Source organism: Apteryx rowi, unplaced genomic scaffold (assembly GCF_003343035.1).
Source record: "Apteryx rowi isolate R43461 unplaced genomic scaffold, aptRow1 scaffold_240, whole genome shotgun sequence".
In the NCBI taxonomy this organism is placed as follows: Eukaryota; Metazoa; Chordata; class Aves; order Apterygiformes; family Apterygidae; genus Apteryx; species Apteryx rowi.
Genome location: NW_020448753.1, coordinates 326,290 through 342,092, shown reverse-complemented (window position 1 = coordinate 342,092; position 15,803 = coordinate 326,290).

Genomic DNA, 15,803 nt, shown 5'->3' with positions numbered 1-15,803 from the left:
TCTCCCAAAGCAGCAGCTTGTCTTCAGCCCCTTGAGCTCATGCATGAGGCAATCTGGTCTACAGAAATATGAAAAATGTCATTTCTCCTCCACCTTCCATACCAAAACGCGCAATTAGAAGACAATCTTCACTCTTCACTAAAAACAACTGCAAAAGCACTTAGAAATCAGGAGCAAAGTGGAATCTTTCCCCTGCTGCCTTTCTCTTCTGTTTTATAATAATGATCATTATTTAGGTTATCTACTTTTAAACTCTGGTTAACTAAAGATCCCCTACTAGTTTCCCATACTAAATCCTTAAATTCACAGCATGTTTTATTTAGCCAGCCATGATTTATTTAAAAAGTAAAATGTTCACTTCATTTCTGACTTGCGCTGCACCAGGCAAGGTCAGCTTCTCTGTGTGGTCCACGCAGAATAAATGCCACGATTTGATGATACTATTGGATACCAACTCAAATTGCTTCAAGTGCCAGCAACTTATAATGACACTATTTTCCCTTAATTGGAAAACTAGCAGAAAGAAGACAACCACTGATAGCATCCTCTGTTACAGCTAATAATACTGATCAGCCTCTGACTGCATTTTCTCCTGAGCCGCGTTATTAACCATAGCCACATTCAGAATAATCAATTCGCTTCTCCTCCAGGCAAAAGGGCTGGCATTTAGAGTTTGGGGGTTTAATTTTTATGTTTAAACACTGGTCTTCCTTCTTGGTTTGCTTTTCCACAAATAAATAAAAGATACTTGTTAAAAGATTGGACAAATCTTGGCCTATGGAAGAGAATAATTACAGTGCTTCAGTTCAGTACCCTGAGTGGAAAGAGGTAATTATTGTTTACATTTGGGAGGGAGATAAGCAAGTCTAAACAACAGAAAATCCTACCGTTTCTATCTGTGGATAGCAACACAGTAATTCTTGCCTACTTAATGATAGCAGTAGAAGACTAAGAAATTGTCAGCAATATTCAGACATTTCAATGTTTTACCCTGCCCTGTAAACACTCGAACACTTCTAAAGATGAATTCCACTGAAGAAGTAATCTGCTAAATTTCTTCATGCATAATTTGCAAATTTTACAGAGGGAATGAGCACACATCATATAACTTGTAATACCAAGTGACTGAGAAACACGTGAAACCAAGGTGCATTCAGCACCAAATAAACGAAGCAGCCATATGCAGTTTACAGTCTGCCCAGTCAGGTTAAGGGAAGCAGACCATCTCTTACAAAAACATGAAGGCAGATTAGCCTTCTTCAAGCAAATTCTTCCTTAGGCCTCAGACACCTAAAGCGAGCACAAGAAAACATTTAACAGCCTAATACTGGTACACGACTAAGAAATAGCAGATCAAGTCTAACTGAAAAACAAATACCCCATATTCTGTTTTTTTAGATTCCTTCAGGGTCATAACCAAAGACATGATACAAGATGAGAATGACCCTTATGCTACCTTCTCTGTTCTCCCCTCCTTGATCCTGATGATTCCCCTTTTATCTAATCCTCAAAGCCACATAAAACTACAAACAAGCACCAGCTTTTCACCCCATTCCCAACCACCTCTGCCTTTGCATGGGCTCCAGATAGTTTGGAGTAATATTTTAATTACGATAGCAACAACAGACTTATCACCTAAACAGCTTTTCTTCAATTTTGCTTCCTTGCTAACTTCAGGCTAGTAAGTGCCACTCTACAGAAATTCTATTTCCTGGTATATCTGCTTGTGCTGTTTAAGTTTAGAAGATCCAACCAGTAGAAATTTTCCAGTTATTTTAGAGCTACAAGATGTGTCTAGAGAGATGTAATCAAAGCAGCGCCTTTTGGGCAATGACTCTATTCTTAGACACACACGGACATGTTCACATTTATCTGGTTGGAGTTACAGGGCCATTCAATTACAACACAATCTTGACGACAATCTTGTGCACAGCTGAGGGAAAAGTATTTAGGTGCCAGCATTACATAAGCGATCTTCTTGTACCTTTGCTAATGCCTAAAGACTTTCACAAACATAGGCGAACAAAATTAGAAGACAGACATCAAAACAGACATTAAGAAACGTACTGTTCATAGCTAAAGATATGCTGTAACAACATAAACCTGCTGGTTCCTCGTGACAGTTGAAAAACAGAGAAGGAATAGTTAAGTATAATCTCCATACAGTAACATTCCTAATATGTGGTGTCCATGTTCGCTCAACCTTGAAACAAATATTTGTAACTGTTAGCAGAAAAAGCTTAACCTAAAACAGATAAAAGACAGCCCTGCCATCATCTCTCCTCAACATTCAAGAGAGAAATCACGTCAGTTTGTACCCTTAATATCACATGACCATGTACAGTAACAAAATGCACAGCAGACTTAAAGACTTATGGTATTGTTTATTTTAGTTCAAAATAAATTGTGCATTTTATGTATTTGTTTACAGTTTTATGTGTTTTAAATACTGGACATAAGGAAGAGCTGTAGAAAGTTGAGGAGCATGGAGAGGAGATTATCAAGGACCAATGAAAAAAATTTACAGCTGTGCCATTCTGAGTAACTTAACTGAACCAGAATTTTAGGGCATCCATGCAAGCGCCAGTCCCATACACACCAGTGAGAGGAGAGGAGAGATGGACTATACAGATGTAGCACTGACTGCACACTGAGCGACCCACAGCTTCTCTGTTATCTTGAAGATGGACTACTAGACCCCGAAGGCGGACAGCAGAACTGGTGAAGAACATTATCTTCCCTGCCAAGAAGAAGGGGGGCAAGAAAAAAGAAAGAAAACAGAGGAACAGAATCACAGGGAACAGTATTAGGAAAGTTAAGCTTCAAGTTTTTTTGTTTTTTTTTTTAATCCACAAACAGTGCAATTTGTTTCTAAGTATCAACCAATAACCCATTTCAATCTCAGAGACTGGACTTTCAATGCAATGAAGAACAATCAAATTATCTCAGGCCAACATTTACAGTTAAACTGAGGCAAAAACTGTTTCAAAGTGTCTATCTGCTTTTGAAGGGGCAATTTCTATTTCTCCCATAAGTAAAATTACATACCCAGCCTACTGGTTCCTTTATTATTAACATGTTTAAGGATTTTCACTGAACATATTTCACTGAAAATTCAGAACAGATGCATTACCTTTCTGCTGGTGATTTACATACAGAAGTATTGAGGATTGCTAGAACTACATCCCCCCTGCCTCACACACACACATTTGAAGGCAGGCAGAAGTCCCTTTCCAGAGTCGCCAGCATCATGACAGGTGCTGCAAGCCAGCAGGCACGGAGGCTATCAGAGAAACCAGTGGGAATACCTACATCTGTAACGCTATGATGCGCTTTATGGTGGATGGAGGACGGGACGCTGACTTAGCGGGAAGCTTGTGTGATGCCACTTCTTTACCAGTAACACACCCATGAGCAGTCATTTCCTTTAAACTGAAAAGCAAGCTAAAGGAGGAGGACGGAAAGGAACACAAGGAAGGAAGAAAAACACAAAAATCCAAAACAAAATAGTAGATTTCATGATATTCTGCCAACTTCTGATTGTTTTCAAGCAGCTTGCTGTGTGGCACAATGTACCGTTTTTGCATCACTAGATCATGTAGGCATCAAGTGGAAAATTACGGGTATTATAACTATGCCAGCTTTCTTTGCCATAGGGTAGTTTGAACACAGATGCCTTACATAATCATCTGAATCTTGTACTGACTTATCACAGAGTATATGATTTGGCTAGTGTTTGGACCCATTTGCTTTGTTCATCTTGAAAACCAGGATAACTAAGAACAATACGATGACTGGTCTGAACTATCTCACTTTCACTCCTTTGCTTACTTCGAAGGAGGATGGTCAAGCTGTTAAAATCCCTGCATGTTGTAAAAAGGAGAGACTGCAGTGCTCAAGTGTTAAGCTCCACAGCTAGCAAATTGATAGCAAATTCAATTAGAAATAAGATTCCTTTTCAAATCTTTTTCCCCCCAAAAGTGTCATATTAACCATAAAATATAAATAAAATGTTTTCATATCAACAATACAAAGAATTCTGCAGCAGAGCTGCTCGAGCTACAGCTGACTCTGACAAATCATTGACTGGGAAACCACCACGGGATGGAGGAGTCTGCTCAGTAATATGGGATGTCTTTATAGACGCTTGTATGAAGGACAAGAAACATTTGCTAGTTGTCTAAGCCTGGGAAGCAGTATAGTGCTGGTCAGGTGAATTTACCAGAAAAATATCTATTTTCCACTGTCAGGAACCTAAACAAAAATTTCCCAATTTTACCTGACTGTGCCTACTGTGCAGGAATTCCCAAAGGGCTCTTGAAAAGTTTATTTAAAAGAAAAAAAAATCAAACCACTCTATACAATATAGAAGCATCTGGCAGCTAGAGGTATTTATCATCATTGTATGTTAAACTTCTGTGTTAACCAGTTATGGTAACAACTACAATGCCCACACCACTGGCTCAAGGCAAAAAGGAGTAGCTCAATTAATCCTTCTGCTATCATAGATACGGTGGTTGGTTGCATGCAAAAGCCAACATTACTTGGTGAAACAAAGATTCCACATTAAAATTCCACATAAGTACAGGATTCTCAGAATAATGACTTTACCTCTGAGAGGTGCTGAGTAAACGTTAAACAGGTAGAAACTGCAAGAAAATGATGGGATTTCTTTGGTACTATAACATCCTTTGCATTATCTTTTTGTTTTCATGGGTATCACTTGGGGGGGGGGGGAAGAAAAAAGGAAAAAAAGAAAAAAATCTCTAGCTTCAAGATTTTGAAAGTGGTCTTTGGACATAAGGGCATCCAGCTAAAAGGAAAGATGGAAGATAAAGTGGATGGAGAAAGGAACAATGGAGAGCTGACATTTCATGCAAAACAGAAAAAAGAAGTGATATAGTTATGAATAAACACATCAGATCAAAAGATCCTCAGGTATCAGTGGTAAGCAAATCCATCTGCAATTGTAGTTGCATACACCTGCCTATCTAATATCCGCATAGTGTAGACTTTATATTCTTAAGCATGGGCACTCCTCCTTTTTATATCTTCCTTTTGGGAGGTGATCATTTCTGCCGTAACTCTCATTGCACACAGAAGCCTGAACAGCTGGCAGCTGCAGCAGCGTTAGGGCTACAGGACACTAAAAAAAAAAATCTTACTCTGGTAGACTAGGAAGCCTTCTCACCTTCAAGAGCTGGCTGGTGAACTCTCCTCAACCTATGGAAGCACCCACAGGTTCAGAAGGGGTGTAAACAGCTGAGGAACTTGAAAGCCACCGTGATGAACTCCAAGTTGACAACTATCAGGTGCACAAAAGCAAGTGCATGTTATTAGAATAAGATATCCACCACCTATATAGACTGAAATACTAACTAAAGTTTGTTTAAACAGAAGATGAATTAAGTGTTTGACAAAATGCTGTTCTTAGAACAAGAAATAGATATGATTAAATTTACTTTTTTCTGACTGCCATTATGTGTCTGGGCTTTGCTTTGCACATAACCTAGCCGTAAAGCCATCAAGATAACGTAGGCCATACCAAGCAAGTGGCTTAGCAACTGCAGTACAATTAAGACTACCTGGATCCAAGCCATTTTTGAAGCCTTTCTGGTACATACCATCAACCTCCTTTACTTTGCCCTTCCTACTAGACACAAATCCTGCAATCTAATGATCAGTAAAATGCAGAGAGCCTTTTGGAATTGACAGCTTCAGCTCCAGAATACATCGTTTTTAAAACCCTACTCTGAGAGGCAGGGAAGGAAAAGGAGTCAAACTACAGATGTTGCAGACTAACTGCAGGTTATTATATGTATTTTTAATTTCCAAGCAAGAAAATATCAAAACCAGAAAACATAGGAGGCATATGGGCTAACTGGAACACACACAAATGCATAGATGAAGTACATTATATGCATAGGCTTAGGCTAAGAGACTTCTCTTACAGTAGGAGAATACAAGATAGCTTGTATTATTTCTGTCTGTTTTGAACAGTGTAAAATGAGCAAGCAAGGGATTACTGCAATAGCTACAGTTATTAAAAATGCATTATTTCCTTATTAACAATTCAAAACAGATGCCAAGGATCATCTTGACTGGAAGTAAAACTGCTGGAGTGAATAAAACATCCAGCAATTAGCTAACAGCAAATCAGAGATGCTCCAGATTTCACTGTAGTGCATTCATTAATTGCTTCTTTCAGAGCAAATTTAATTTTTAATTCTAGGCTACAAAATTAATCCCTCTGTGTATTTTCTAAAGAAAGCTTCAAATCTGAAGTTAGAATGGAGCAACCATTTCTGCTTGCCTTGTTTCTAGTGATTTCTATTTATAAACTGATAAATGGGAGGACTAAAAGCTAAATTTAATGCCATTAAATGTATGTGGAAATGCAGAGCTCAGTCTTGTTAGTCCTCTAGCAGCTCACTTTCATTCACAGCAATAGCATTCCCAAATACAGGCCATTTAGAAAGACAAGTGCAGAATTTGTACTTGATTGAGACACGACTGACAGAGTGTTGTCAAGCTGTAAGAATCAGTTTGGATACAACCACTTCAGACATTTAACTCATGGGTAAGCCTGACATGAGGAAGACTATAGCAGTTCGGCTCTAACACAACATCATGTTCATGCACAGAATATTATCTGGGATATTATTAACATCACTGTATAAGATGAAACCACGTTTTAGAGATTTTCAGCTCTTTTTTCTCCTCCTAAGGACAGATTTCTTCCGAATTACAGGACAATTTATGCCAGCAGGGACTTCTGGAAGTCCCTAGTCCAGTCCCCTGCTCAAAGCAGGACCAACTGCATCAGGCTGCTCAGGGCCGTGTCCAGCTGAGCGTTTAGTATTGCCAAAGGTATTGGAGTACTGGAGATAGCACCTCCTCTCCTGACCCCCACTGCAGTGTTTGATTACCCTCATGGTGAAAGGTTTTTTCCTTATATCTAACTGGAACTGGCCTTACTGCAATCTCTGTTGCCTCTTGCCCTGTCGCCGTGCTCCTCCCTAGGAGTGCCTAGCCCTCCTTGTCTACGCGCTCCCGTTGCATAGCTGAAGATGGCATGCAGATATCCCGAGCCTCTCCTCACGGGTCACCTGCTCCAGCCCCTGACCACCGTGGTGGCCCTCCACCGGGCTTGCTCCAGTGCCCTGATGCCCCTCTGCTCCCAGGGAGGCAGAAGCTGGCCACGTGCCGGGACGGTTGCACAAGTGCTGACACGAGGGCAGAGCTGCTTCCCCCAGCCCACAGGCTACGTCCTTGCGGACAGCCCTGCCCAGCCCACCACCCGCGCCACACGGGCATGCCGGCGCCTTGCTGCGCCCTCCACAAAAATCTCCTCTTACGCCCAAGTAACTGGTGTGGGGACACAGGTAAGAGAAGAAAGCTGCATCTAATCCCCAAACTCGCCTTGTCTAATCTTGTAATAAGACTGAGGGTTTGCACAGATCATGTGCTTCTGGTTGATGTAGGCTGGTCAACCAGCAAAGGAGGATGCGGAGGAGGTAGATCACATTCGCTGTCCTGGCAGCCAGCAACCAACCCACTGAACAATTCGTTTCCCATTAGCTGAATATGGGCAACGCTCCTTCCTCTTATGAGCTGCTGAAAATTCCCAGATCTCCATCGATTCTGAGTTATGGTTGAGTGTGCAGAGTCATATTCTACACACACACACACATATATATATGTATATATATGTGTGTGTGTATATGTAAAAAATTTGGAAAGTTTGAGACCTAAACTTCCTCAAGAGCAAACAAGGTCAGCAACGGGTTCCTTCACATATGCCAATCCTTAAACAAAAGTGAAGAGTCTTATGGCATATATCGGGCACTGTCAAGATCTACATTTTGTGCTCTTCATACATTAGTACTCTAAAAATGTATATGCTTTAAAGATCCAACCACACCTATGGCATTTATTTTCTTACTGCACAAAGATACAACGCAAAAGAACTAAGCTAGAAAAGTTTGGGATTTCTTAAGCATGAAGTTACACTGCTATAAATTTTAATTTCAAAGACATAATAATATTATTGCAGAAACAAGTAATAATCCACATGGAGCAAGATATTGAAACATTCGAGAAAGAGTTATGTAGTTTTCCCATCTATGTCAACATCCCCATAGGGAGATCTCTTAACAAATCCTTAAAATTAAGGCAATATAAACTAAGGACAAAGGAAAGTAAAAGCCTCATTAAAAAACAAACAGGGGTCCCTGCTCCTCACCAAAGGAATACTAAGCTGCCTTACAAGTAGGCTATGGATTTGCTACTAAAGACAAACTGCAGACTTCTGATGGAAGAAAAAAACAACATACAAAGGCAAACAGATGTTGTAATGTAAAACAGAATGAACATACACATAGTTAAAGATGACCGAGACATGGAAGATTAAGAACTGAAAAAGTACATTTATGCATTTACAGATTTAGGATTCAGTGTTGGTTTTTGTTTTTCCTTATTACTAGTGCAAAGTGAGTTGATTTTTCAGCACCAGACTTCCAATATTTCAATATTAATATCATTCATGAGCTGGCAATTTTCACCCAATTATTCACTAATAGTAAACGTAAAAATAAAAGACAGTTTAGCTTGTTCATGCTATGCACACTTAAGTTTTCACATGTCCAATTACATCAGTTACCTGTCCTTCGATGCGTCTATAAAAAGATTCACAATAAACACTCTCGCGATGACAATGATGCATTGCTGTGTAAGATGCATAAAAACTGCTGTCCACATTTGATCAAAGAGAGCTTGTAAAACACATACTCAATAAAGACACCTATGTTAAATGAAGTATTATTACCTGAATACTGTATATTTTTGATATATGTAGGACTGATTCTGCTCGGCACTGAGGGCTTCTCATTTATAAATAAATTCCCCTACTTCCAAAACCAAAAGGCAGTGTTGTTCAGCTTTTACAGGTCCATGACTTTAACCCTGGAAGAACCATATACGTGGCTTATCTCATATACTGTCATGAAGTATTCGGGGGTTTAAAAAAAAGTGTTGCTCAGAACAACATCAATATCTTATTTAAATTTTTTACATAATTTATGTGCCTTAGTATGTTGATTATATGAGAACTAAACTTACAATTAGCTCATTCCTACCTTTCAAAGACTCTAGGGGGATTTGCTTCTTAAAGCACATTAATTTTACTGTATAAATCAACAGTGCTTGAGAGAAGCAAATAGAACTATCCTACAAAAAGTTAAAAATCGGTTTGATATGTTTTTCTAATACTAGTTTTTAACTCAATCCACTATTTCTTATGTCAAATGATAACTTCAGATCTGTCTTCAAAAACAGAAAGTGGGTGGACCATATCTACTCTTACCTGTACTCTGAGTGTGTGGCAGGGACAGCTAGCTGGGTATGGTACAATGGAGCTGGACAGCAAAACTGGTGCAGAGTATTTAAAGACCTACGACACAAGGAAAAACACAAAGTCAAAACACCAACTGTTTAGAAATGGGCTTTTTAGGGAAAGGCAGGTGCTAATAGTTATATCTGAAACTCTCCATAAATTTGAATGAGATTTGATGTATAGCGGTCAATTCTGATTCCCAGGAAATAAAGAGGGAAATAGTCCCATACTTTAAATATACGCATCAAGAATGACGATGATGGACTGTTGCAACGAAGAATCAAAGTTCTGTTGCAAGATTAAAATAAAATGCCAATTTAAGATTTTGTTTTTGCCTTGCCATGTGGAACAGAGGCAAAGATAAAGGTTGAGGGTTAAAATTCCTATAGAAATAAAACCTCAGATTTGCAAGTTACTCTGCACCAGTCAGGCTGCTTCTTTGCTAATGGAATTACAAACAGTGCTTAAACATGAGAAGGGATAATGGGATGAATATGAGCATAAGCTTTCTTCGGCCCCAATGATTATATCGCAATACGCTGCTTATAAATTCGAAAGAATCTCTAAGTTTTAAACAATATTCTGAAGCATGTACTATTAATTTAATTACTGCCATTTGTTCAGAACATGGAAAAATACAGGAAGTTTTACAACAGAAAAAGGTATTCTGCATCTCAGATTATGTTTGTATTAATTAAAAGTTAAGCTAAAACTAAATTAAAAAACACATACCAGAGTTACAAAACAAGACAGGGTATTGCATCTGAAGTAAAGCTTAGACAAGCTCCAAGCAACGTACAGGACACTTCTCAGCATTTTTGATGTTTGTGCCAGGAAACACTAAACAAGGGTTAGCACAGTAAAATCCTCCATGACAAAACCACTTAATCAAATTCACTAAAACACAGCACTCTAGAAAAGACTCCAAAAAATTAAATCAGTATTTCCTAACTCTTAGAGTATGCACATATGGAAGAAGTATCCATTAAACTGATATTCTTTCTTCAGCTCAACCCCCCCCCACTGACTATTAAATGCAGAATGCATGCACGGGTACGTACACACACACACACACACACAGAGTTTGTCCCTTATATTTGCTCAGCATTTTGACAAGTGTTTCAAGAGATTCACTTTGCTTCTTTGGGATCCGTGTGGCTTAGAGGGAAACCCATGAGGTCACTGACTCCTCAGATGCCGGGGGCGGCTAAGCCCCCAAACGCCAGTCTTCCCAAAGAAAGGAGCCAGGTACCAAGCCGTCACCTGCCGCCCCCCCCCCCAAAACCCCCAGCCGAGGTCGGCCTGCTCGGTTCCTGGTGCCAGCAGCCGCCAGGCCAGGCCAGGCCAGGACGAGCCGGCTTTCCTGCGTCAGGCGGCACCCGGTGCCTGGGAAGCGCCGGGCGCTTCGGCGAGCGCAGCTCGGGCCCCAGGCACACGTGGCAGGCGGCCGTCGCGCGACCAGCCCTGCTAAGCCTTGCAGGGCGAAGTTACCAGGTAGCGTCCCCCCTTCAAGGGGGACGCAGCAATTCAAAAGGAAGGCAGACAACGCTGCTGAAAAAATATTAATGCACCACGATAAAAGCAGTACGAACATGTAAACCCAGTATTTTCTGACAAGTAAGACATAAGATAGTCGCACAGAGCGCTGCACGCGCTTCCCAGACCAGCGTAGCAGGCACTGCAGACCGGCGGTTAAGGCACCGTATCCGCTCCGCGCTCCCCCGGGAGCATTGCAGGCCTACGCTCAACACGCAAAGGCCGATCTCAGCCATTTCCTCGGGGTTCAGAGAGAGGCTCTTTATCCAGCTTGTTACAGAAGCAAACATGAGGTTTAGACTCTGGTCCTAATTTCCAAATTCAGGAATATCTTGACTCAGTGTTTTGGTTACTCTAGATCCTGCTGCCTGATACCAAACAGCCTGATAACAGGTGAGGCTCAGGACCGCGGCCTCTTTCAGCATATTACTTATATCGAGGGCAAATCCACCTTCTGCTGCTGCTGCAACCTAAGATCAGTACTTAGCGTTTCATGCCTTCAGTCACCTGGTGCACTAGGACTTATGTTTATTTTCTCCTCTAGAACATACCAGAAAAAATTCCCCCAAAGTTTTTAAACTATACAGCTAGATGTTTTACAGCCCTGGAGCCACTTCAATCAGCTTTCAGCATAAGTTTGCATTCAACATGAAATCAGAAGAAATACATTTAAATAATCTGGGAGAGAAGTAATCACTTCCCCTCAGACTGTTTGCAGTATCATAGATGCTTGGCTCTATTAAGTTCACTTTTTAAGATCCCCAGTCTTCAAAGCCTATTAAAAAGACTATTAAAAAGACTAAAATAGAGCAAAGATACTTGAGTACTCAGGGGAGGATGCCTAAAATCGATCAATGCTTCTGATAATTGCAGTTTCTAAAACATTGGTGTAACGTGCCAGAGGAGATGGAAGCTTTGCACCTCTCCCGTCCAGTACAAGTTTCTTTCAGGTCCCCCCCAAGAGAGACCTCTCACTCAACACACATATGAACAGGTAACCACTTGTCAATTAAAAAAAAAACTTTTGAGAACAGACTATTCAAACAGTAAAACCAGAACCAAATCCAAAATAAGACTTTGAAACCACTTCTTGCTCAGGCTACTAGCAACATTAGGAGACAAGCAGAAGCTACAAAGTTGGTAGGCAGACCCAAAATAGTTTTAACTCTTCCTTTCACTGCAGTATAAATTCCCATGATGTTTGCTATTAAAAAGCACTCATTTTAAGAATATTCTCATATTCAACTGCAGAGAAATGGTCTGACTTTTTAAAATTCTTTCGGTGCTAGAGTCTTGCTTAGATCTACAAATAAAAAGAAACAGAGAATCATGTAAAGCTACAACTACAGGCCGTTCTTTCATTTTCTCCTACAATCACCGACAGGCCTCTAAACTCAGTAACCAAATCTCTCAGTTTTGGTTTTAAAACAAGCTGGAAGAATACGAGGCTCCTACTCTTGCTTTACCGGGCTAGCCTCTTCCCGTCTGCAGAACGTCACCGCGGTCGGACGGCAGCTGCCCCCGTGCTCCCGGTGCCCGGGCAGCGCTGCCCGCCGGCCAAAGCTCCCAGGAGCACAGGGAGCCTCGAGCAGGACGCGATAGCCAACTGCTCAAGCATTCTTTCCCGTTTGACTTTTTAAATGTGTATAAAACAGTAAGTAGGTTAACAGCATTATTAAACCATCGGTACCTTAGAAGTTCTTTCTAACAGGGTTATCCTGCTTTCAAACAGAAGAGACTGTTGTCTCACGGACACTTGGCACAACTGCATTAGTACAGGACCACATCTGGAAGAAATGATGTTTTTATGAAGTTGATGATGATTATTAGGCTGCTGACAGGAGTTTGTTAGGTATGTTTATCTCAGCTACTGCATTTTTCAAAAGCCATTACTTCGTACGCGTTTTCTGAGGTGCTTTGTATCACTATGCTTTGTATAAATTAGCAATCTGTCCACCTCCATCTGCCAATATTCTGCTTTTTTTTTTTTTTTTTTAAGAGGCACAGCATTCTAACAAGATGTGCAAGTATTACCAAAACTTTGTATCAGCACCACCTTCTCTACTGTATCACACAATCCATATACCTGGTGCTAGTTAACACAGATCCACATTTAAATTACCTTGTAAAGAGCTGAAGTGGTAGATCAGTCCGTCCTCTACGTAAACCCACTCACTTCAGTGAGATACATAAACCCATTCACTTCAGTGTTGATGATTTGTTTGACTGAATTCATGCCCACAAGCTAGTAAAAGGAATATTTGCATTTCTCAGTACTTTAACCTGATGAAGAATCACATTATTTTACAAGTTGAATTTTTTTTCCTCACTTCAATCCAGAGTTACAGCTATAGCTGAGATTAGAAAAGACTATAGATTAAACCAATAAAGTCTGTCCTGCTCTTGCTTAAATAAATTTAACTATTTCTGTGAGAAATATTTGAAATGGGATCAAAATGACCTCCAACTGAATGGCCAATGATACAAGCAGCAATAACACAGACTCACACCGACTCCAGCTCAAACTGCTTATCAAGATGCGGTTAATCACGCTAGAGGCACCTTCAGAAAAAAATGCACTGACTGTGTCCAGAAGACAACTTACTATTCAGAAACGTGTCCCAGAGAAAACAGCAGATAGCTTTATATGGCAGCTAAACCCCTCATAATCCAAGTCTGATCACAGCTGTCTGCAGAGATGTCCGCAGAGACATGACCTTCTTCTTAGCAGATGATCCATTCACATTTACAAGGACAAATTCCTACTGTTCTGGCATCAAAGATCTTCCTTTCACTACTCAGATCTTCACCCAAAATACACATGACAGTTTGATTTGGCTTTTGAAGTAGTACTAAAAGAACTATTTTCCATTTTTATTAAACTTCATCCTATTTTATGTCCAGCAACCTGCAGCCAAATACGTCAAGGAGAGGCTGTGGTGGCATATAGCAAATATTAAGTTTTTTAGAGTGCTGTAATTAATTACAGTATGTCCCATACACACATACTTTTTTGAATGGCAGTTGCTTTTATAGTTGCATAAGGAAAACAACCTTGTAGCTCGTATGTACTTGGAAGGGATCTTCAGACACTGTCAAAGAGATCTGAGTGCGAAGAGTTAGTTCTGAAAAATGAGCTAAGTAAATGAATATTACCTACTGCACTAGAGAATTTGTAGAACTACATTTTCACTAATAAGATGTTTCCAGTAGCCTTCCTATTGCCCTCTATATGTAAACATATTTTATGTAGGTCTTTGTTATCTGCAAGTACTGAAGTTTCTGTGGCAAAAAAATGTCAATTATACAATGTTTAGAGATCGCAAACAGTTGACTATAGGTGATTAACTAATACCTTTTCCAGGATTTTATTCCTATTGTTTTCTTTCAACAAAATGGCTTTCTGTGCACAGCTTCTGGGACACCAGCTCACAGGAAGGTAACAAGATACCTCATGGCAAGTAAGCGGCAATACAAGTACCTGGCAGTGTAGCTTGCGATCAGAAAAACCCAAACCAAACCAAAACACCCCTCCAAACATCACACAGTAGCACAACCATGTTTTAGATTTGCTACATTGGCATCCCCCCTCCATAGTCATATAACCTAAGAAATAAAAGCATTATGGCCTAGGATTTTTTTCTTAATGAAAAAGGAGAGAATTTCACTGAATATCAAGGATGTTCAACAAATCCTGACATTCTAAGAGTTATGCACATGTAGGACAGAGTACAGACCATTGAATTTTGCTCATGAATACAAACCAAAATTTTGCCATCAAAATGATTAAATATCAGTATTTGTGCATGTTACAAATATACATGGAAACTGATATAGTTCTTTTGAATAACACTGCCCTTTCTGTATTTCCAACTCAAGTGTCCACAGCTGAATTTTTCAAGAGAATGATTAGCCAGGCTTTCGCTGGCCTCTACTCCACCACAAGGGCCTTAAAATAATTATCGTGTCTTCTTGGGAAAAGACGATCAGCACCTTCACAACGTACCGAGACATCAGTTGTGTCCCATTCTAGAACACACAATGCTTATTAACATTACACATAATTATTTTTAAAATCTTTGTTCAAAACTTACTGTTTCAAGAAAATGAAGTACTGCCTATAAAAATAGGCAAGAAGTGATCCTTTTACATCCTGACTTACGCACAGTTTGTAAAAAGTCTCCAGTAGTGGGTTAGCTGTAACTAGGGTGAAATTAATTAAGATTTTTAATATGTAGGCACTTCTAATTAGGAACGTTTATTTCCCTTTTGATTAAGTCTTATTAAGAAACCTGAAATAAAGCAGAGCAAAGAGACATGAAACTGCGTATGATAGAAGGAAAAAAGTGTTTTAGATAAAATCAGAAAATAGATGGATTCACTGCATTTTTTTGTACATTTCTTTCATCATTAAAATAGGTGCCAGAATTTCAAGAAACTACAACTTGCATCATAAACAAAATACAGCCACATTTGTGATTTCACAAAGTGTTAATCCTAGTAAAAAGCATAAAAGGAAATCTAAATAACCACTTTTATATACACTGGATTTGAAACTCATGAAATGGGAGAAAGAGTAATGTGCAAAGAATGAAATTAAAAAGAAATAGCATATAAGAGATTTACAGTAAGGCAAATCCTAGTACTTAAAGCAATGGTACAATGACGTTCTATTCAGCACAGGATCTAAAAAAAAACCAGTGCTTTTGCTAATCCTAATACTTGGCATTGCTTCTGTTTTCAAAGGGTTATGAAGCAATCTAGCCTTTTACATTTCATATTTGAAAATACGAGTGTCCTTAGCAAAACTAATGGGTGTGTATCTGTTAGTAGAATTCTCACACATTTATAGTATTTGCTTAAGTTTTAATCT